The sequence below is a fragment of the Pollicipes pollicipes genome, unplaced genomic scaffold (assembly GCF_011947565.3).
Source record: "Pollicipes pollicipes isolate AB1234 unplaced genomic scaffold, Ppol_2.1 Scaffold_3216;HRSCAF=3773_pilon_pilon_pilon, whole genome shotgun sequence".
Taxonomy (NCBI): Eukaryota; Metazoa; Arthropoda; class Thecostraca; order Pollicipedomorpha; family Pollicipedidae; genus Pollicipes; species Pollicipes pollicipes.
In genome coordinates this window covers 2629844-2637043 of record NW_023596251.1, presented here as the reverse complement: position 1 = coordinate 2637043, position 7200 = coordinate 2629844, and positions in this window count along the sequence as shown.

The following is a 7200-nucleotide window of genomic DNA, read 5'->3' as shown; positions in this document are numbered from 1 at the left end:
CTATGTTACAGCTCAGCCTTTCGTGCTATGCTATGCGTGGGCCGGTATTGCGTTAGCGTTACGTTGTGGAAATAATGGTCACGTGTCGGCAAAAGGTAGCTACATTGCCGTTATTTCAGTTACCTTATGTATAATAAGGTGTACAGTATGTGTCTGGCAACCTACCTACACTATCATGTCACACCGCAATCACCCTCCTCTGATAGTGAGTGATTTTCACACCTATTGTTGGGCTGAGTCGACGCCACCAACATTACCTCACGCCCGGGTGGCCGGTTGCATACCCTTCATTCGGGGGTGGGGTGTGGGGGTGGAGGGCAAGTTGACTCTCCTGATATCTCAAAAAAGATAGCTAGATACACCAAATTCACATGGTGGATTGGCCTGTATGTGACCTCACTTGTGTCCAAATGTGAGGTTCCCAGGTCATGACCTTGAGATTAAATAAGGGGAAACAAGTCAAACTCCAGATGGTGTCGCAAATGCCTCCAGACCTCCTCATGTAAACGCGGTGAAGTAACATCCCAGAGCAATGACCTTATGTGACCTTCAAAAAGTCAATGCAACATTATACTGCGTTCCTTGTTACTGACGAGTTCGAAATAATCATCACAAAATGCCTGAAAAACTAGCTTTTGAATAAAAAACAGATTAGTTTCGACATTGGTCTGACCTTCATACATGACCCCAGGTCAATGGAATTTGTTTTAATTCTTAATTCAATTGGCTTATTGCCTAAGAAACTATATCAGATATGCATGGCTTCGTCTAACACTCATTTTTCGCATCTCATTGGACGATTCCCCAGAAATGCCCTTCACTGACAGCCACGGGCTGAATTTGACATGCCATAGGTCAGTGAACTTATGAGGCACATCATATTTATTGCATAAAGATGTGCTGTCCAATTCTGTATATTCTGTATAATTAAGCAAAGTTTGGTACGGCTACGCTGCACCCTTCGGGAATCATTCTGAAAAAACCTTCGGGGGGCAGGGGGGTCAAGTTGCCGCCTCTCACCCGAGTGCGTGTAGATCCTTGACCCAGATGGGAGGGATGGGGGGGGTAAGGCGAGACGACACTTCCTAAAAGTTGACGACGACCTTTTCGGCTTATATTGGAATCGCGCCCGAATTTTCAGTGACCCCTAAGGAATTTACTGTGCATGTTTTGACTTTAAAGCGCGCATCTAGAGCACATTTCTGGGTAGTTTTTACCAGCAGTTGGCAGCGTTTTTTAGGAGCACTGGAAAATAAACTGGCACCTGCGCGGGCGCCGGGCGGCACCTGACAAATCAGCTGATTGCGGGCGGCGGGACGACACTGGTACATTAACGGAGCCATGCATCATCAAAAATTGCTAAAAATGTACCTCATCGCACATCGAAGTGTATACACAACCAAATAATGAACACGCATGCATGCGTTTCATGCTCTGAGGCGGAACAGGCTGGTAAACATGAGCATGCAAAGCTGAAATAGTTTGATTTTAGGACAAACTGGCATTCTAAGTGGTCTAAAGAGATCCGATATTGACCTGGGAACATTAAGCTTGTAATCAACCCGTGGATGTCAATGAGGCCAATTTGGGGATCTCAATAAGGTCTTGTTGTCCATTGCTGTCCATTGTTTGCCGGCGGAACTCTATGTCCCGTAGCTTGGAAACACGAAAGGAGTCGCATCAACTCCCGTTCCTGCTTATTCGCGTCATAAAAACGACGAATTCGGACCGGGGTTTATTCCTAATTTTGCTAAATTTCTTGAGCCGGAGTCAGATAAACAAACAAAATTCACCTAGCATTGAATGGGCTGGATATTTCAGAAATTGCAAGCGATTCAGGGTCAAGCCAAATGACCATGTTTCTGAATCGGAGGATGCAAGCTCCGTGCCAGTTCTAAATCAGGGGATTTAGCATTCCTGCCGGGTGGTACCAAATAGAAGCCTGTTTATACGGAAACCGTCTATTTTGTTTGACTTATAATATTACGTACATACATTATTGAGCCTGGATAATATTCGGGTTATTGGCAGATCTGGTCGCTCATGTATGGTTTCTTAACATGCATGTCTAGGGCTTAGTTTCTTTGCTTTGGGAAGTCCCAGAAGAGAAGCCAGAAGTTGCTGTAAAAAGCGAAGCCTCTCACACCCATCGTGGCTTGCAATGCGCAGTTCAAGACAGAAGCAGAATCGTGGTGTGGAAAAGCAGTGCAATGCCAGCCAGTGGGGTTGCAGTAGCCATCCTGTCAGCCAAGTGATCCCCACTGAGTGATGCTGGCTGATTGACACTCCATGGTCAACGTACAACGACTCCTGCTACACGCTGAATAATGCGCAAAACACACGAAAATGAAGATATCTAGCGTGGTCGGATAAGTGTAGAAATCCTACCATCCGCCTGGCAACGCAATGTCCCTCGGCAGGCGCATACGCCAATACCCGCACCAACCAAACGCTTGGCTACCCTTCTGAGCGCGATACCACTACCGAGAGGCTTGGCTGGGCAATACCACTTCCGAGAGGCTTGGCTGGGCAATACCACTACCGTGAGGCCTGGCTGGGCGGCCCATCCAGCCCCGGCACGAGCCCTGCTTGCCACCCGGGATGGATGGTGACTGATTCCCCCATCCGTGCCTCACCGGGCCGGCGGAAGGACGCCCGGCACGCGGCCAGCCGCCGCACTGTCCGGCGATCATTCGTCCAAGCTGTGCTCCAGTGTAGAGAATCTGAAGAGCTAATTGCGGCAGGGCCCACCACAAGGTTGCTTGGAGTACGCGAGCGACCCAATGCGGTCCATCTCCTTTTTTTGTTTCAGAACTCTAAGGTATTGATTTCGTTTCAAAAGAACACCGTGGACATTGCTTCCTTCTAACCTTTTCTCATGCAACCAATGCGAAAAGTTTGTGCTTGAGAAAGACGACTTGGGAGTGCAGCGCGCCAGCACGTAAAAGTGTGCCATAAATAGGTTTACGGTAGGGCAACTCAAGCTGTATCCCGTCCCTGACCGTACCAATTCAATATGTAATTCTGTGACACAACAGTCGAGATAATGAGTTGCAGTTCCTATCGCTGATACAAATCGTTCTTCAAGGCGCCATAGTACTGGTTAAACGACGTTGTCAAGGAAGCATTGGCATGCGCCCTTGGCGACGTCCACCTATTTCGGTACAACTTGCTAGAGAGGGTCCTGGGCTCAGGGACACACATTAATTGCGCATCTGAAATGAAGCGTGTGCCCTGATTTATCCCACAGAACTGCAGTAAGCCATAAATTGCAAATAGTTTCGACGAAAAAAGAACAGGTACAAAGAATGTTACAGTTTGTGGTTTTCATATATGTCAAGTAGCGCAATGCAAAAATGTCCTTTGCCATTTGTATCTGCCAATCAGCGGTTACGTTTATTGGTTCGTGAAGTATTCAGCGGCGGAGATTCGGCGGCGAGTATCAAACGTCCCTCGCCAATGGAAGTGCGAACACGCTCGTCAGTGCAGGGTCAATGTGCGTGGCGCTTTTGATATCGTTCAACGAAATGCTTCACCATTGTATGTTATTCAGCTCAAATGGATGCAAAAAAGATCAGATCAGGTCAAGTAAACCCCTTTCCAGCCCTCCTCATGATAGCTGGCGTTGGGTAAAACAAACGCTTTCCTAGCGTTTATTTGCGGTAATTTTCATGGCATGAACTCGAAAACTTTGGGCTCTAGAGCCCCATTACTAGAGTCAATTTCTATTCATTCCTACCAAATACCGATGCCTTTTGCGGTTGGGACGTTCTCAAAATACTCATCATGAAGACGAGAACTATGTCACGAGACCAGATAACGTGGCTGTCATTGTGCGATATCAGTGGGGTTGCATTTTTTTCTGCGGCCTTGTTCTTTTGCTTTATAATTGAATTGGTGGGGCTGGATAAAGCAAGCCATATTTAAGGCTATGCAAGGTTACTCGAGGCCAAAAGAAGTTACCCGATTTGGCATAAACCTTCGCCCTGATAGGGGGGACGCGCCCCTTCAGGGCGTTTTGAAGATACCTCTCCGGTATGTTGTGCAATTGGGCCCGAACTTTCAGCAGTCTATCTATCGACATCCACTACACGTGTTTTGACACCAAAAAAGTCTTGCTAGCTTTTCTGATTCAGGTTACTCGAGGTAAAAGAATGCCTGATCTGGCATAAACCCTTGCCCTGACAGGGGGCGGGGGTAGTGTATGTGTGAGTGATGCGACCCTCCTTAGTTTTCCGAAAAATGCCTCTCAGACATGTTATACAGTCTGACTCAAATGCTCAATATTCTATGGGGCATTCATTGAGCGTGTTTTGACGCCAAAAACGTGTTTCCAGCTTTTCTACTTTCGGAGAAGCCGTTGTTTTTTAGGAGCACTGCACGGCGATCTACGGCCGGTGCGGGCGGCGGGCGGCAACCGACGAAAACGTGGAACGCGCGCGGCGGGCCGACATCGTTACATTAAAGGAGAAGTATACCATAAAGACATGATCAAAATACATAAAATATCCAACACTGTACTCAGCATTAAACAAAACGAAAAAACACGCCTGTGTATGTGTTGTGTCGCCACGAGGCACGCTCTCGTATATATGATGTTGTTAAGCTGAAAGGATGCGATTTCCGGAAAATTTCACCTTTGACCTGGCATAATGGACCATGTATTGACCTAACAACATAAAACTAAAGCAATCGCAAAATCTCCTTGAGAGTGATCCACTGGTCTTTGTGCTCTGCACTATCTTCATTAGCTTGGAAACGCCTGGTTGGCAAGGGGGGGGGGGGGCGCATCAACATGTCTAACGATCCACGTTATAAAAACGGCGAATCGAGGGGGGGGGGTGGAGCATCGAATAGCTTTGACAAATCCAGGCGCTGGAACTCAGCTGGCATCACTGCTTACGGTTTCGCAGGTCGAATTTGGTTACGCAAGCGATGTAAGGTATTTTAGGTTGTACAGTAAAATCTAAGATTGGAAGTTACTCGCTGGTTCTGGAAGCCTTGCTAGGCTTTAATGTGTCTGATAGGAAAGGCGGTGCTTAGGAGTTTTTGAAGCTGATCATGGACCAGCCTTCCGGCGTTTATAGAAAATAAAGACTAACCCAGTGGCGGATCCAGGAATTCGACCCGGGGACGGGCACGCCACGTGGTGAAGACCCGGAGTCCGGGCTCATTCTGGACATGCATCGGGGGAGGGGGGGGGGGGGGGGGGGGCGTTCATTTTCTCCAGACCATATGAGGTGCCCAATACCGTTGTCGTGGGCCCCAATGCGATATAGAGTGCCCGGGAAGATTAACAAAAAGGGACCTGAGAAGAGTGAATGGTTCTCCGCAACTGAGATAAAACGAGAAGAGCCCTAGACAAGCGCAGAGGGCCCTGAGCACCGAATGCCTTGGTGCGTGAACTGCTATGGGACCCAGGAACAGCGCAGGGCTCTCCACGCCAGTGAAAAGAGCCCGAGATCAACGTGAAGGGTCGCTGAGCATGGAGTGCCTTGGTGCGTAAACTGCGATGGGCTCCAGCAACAGCGCAGGGCTCTCCACATAAGTGAAAAGAGCCCGCGATCAACATGAAGGGTCGCCGAGCAGCCGGGAGTGCCGCGGCAGGTTATCAGGTTACCATAGCGGGCCCAGGACAATAACATGTAGAACTTTTCGTGCAAATCAGAAAAATCTGTGAACGGTCCCTGGATCAAGAGTGTCGCGTTATGTTGCCAGATATGGCCAGACAGCAGCATAGAGCCCTCTGAGCAAATGCAAGGAAATCAAGGGAAGACAACGTTGATGGATTTTAGTGATTGGACTGACTTGATCAGCCTTAAATCTCTCCAATCACCAACCTCTCAATCAGCGAAGACTTATTGTTTTCTGCTCATAAGCCATTCACTACCGCATGCGACTGTACTTGGTCGCCTGGAGGCTCAGAGCCGTTCAATTTCGTCACGTTTTGTGTTTAAAAAGCTGCGTCTGTTCCGCCGGTTACTGGACATTCAGGGCCCATGGCGGCTTCGGAGCCCAATGAGGGAGGAGGGAGGTGATGGCCTTGTAGTACCCCGTGCATCCACCAATGCATCAACGAAACATTCTCTATCAAAATAAAACGAAAAATCTAAGTGAAATTCCATAACGTACGGCATGTCTGGTCGTGCGAAAGGCACGTGATTTGCTGTGCAACGCAATGGAACAATTGAGTTGTGCTGACCCGCCCACCTAGTCCAGCCTCAAGTGACGCCGGGTCAGCATCGCGAATGTTGGCCATGCTAGCACGCAAAAACTGCTGGTATCCACACTGGCATGCTCTATGACACCAAAACAGGTGAGCATGTTCTGTTCAGAGTGTCACCCCAAACCAGGCCATGACCGCTGGCGATGTAGCAGAGTATGTCGGTGGCGACGTCGGTGGCGACGTCGGTGGTGACGTAGTGGCAGATTAGAGTATGTTTTTTGCAACCTAAAGAGGTTTTGGAAGGCTCTTTTTCAAGCTGAAGAGATTGAAGCTATCCGTGGATTAACAAAATTCAAGTCAAGGAGGCCCGCTTAACTGAGCTAGAGAGGAATTGATCGGACTCAGAAGACACTTGTCTACGTGGAAGGGCCGGTTTCTGGATCATGAGGCCACCTCTACGAATAAGGTAGCCCATGCTCTAGATAAGTAGGCTCAGTGTTGTGTTAGAGAGGCCCTTTGTTGGCTCGGGACACCATTACGAACTTGAAGGCCCTTGTTTTGGATGAGGAGGCACCCTCTCTATTTAGGGGGCAGCGATCTGGAGCAAAAGGTCCCTTTCATGCATCAGATGGGCGTGGTTCCAGATCAGGACGCCCTGTTTTATAGCGAGGCCCTTTGGCTCGTTTGGAGGCCCCTTTGTTAACTGGAAGCACCTTGTTCTAGATTATTGTATTGTTGTGATATGCTAGATTATATTGATATTATTGTTCTAGTGGCTCCCTTTGCATCAGGATGCCCTTTTCTGGAACATGAGGCCCTATACGGAAAGTCCCATTCTGTTTTTTTATAAATTGTCCGCAGTTAGTTACTGGAATATAATGCATGTGCCAGCTTGATAAAGAGGAAAATGCCCTCGGCACTGCTCACCCGTAGGTGCGACACCACCCAGGAGGTCCTCCTGTTGGAAGGCCTCATTTTTTCGGCAGCCCACTGGAAAATTATGCCTCCCAAAACTAAAAATTCATTGCGGCGCC